Raw genomic sequence first — 227 nt, 5'->3', positions numbered from 1 at the left:
CTAACCCCCTTCCCCAGGGGCAGGAAGTAAGCAAGAGTCAAAGCATCCCAGCAAGACAGGTATCCAAATGTGTCTTAAAAGAGCGCAGAGTAGGTGCTTACACCACCTCTGGAGGCAGTCTATTCCAGGCCTTGGGGGCTAGAATGGTAAAGAAGTTTTTCCTTATGTCCAGCCTAAAACAGTCTTGGAGGAGTTTGTGACTGTTTGACCTTGTCATCCCTTGGGGT

Source organism: Gavialis gangeticus, unplaced genomic scaffold, assembly GCF_001723915.1.
Source record: "Gavialis gangeticus isolate Ggan-Ray unplaced genomic scaffold, GavGan_comp1, whole genome shotgun sequence".
NCBI classification, from domain to species: domain Eukaryota; kingdom Metazoa; phylum Chordata; order Crocodylia; family Gavialidae; genus Gavialis; species Gavialis gangeticus.
Note: the sequence above shows the minus strand (reverse complement) of the source record.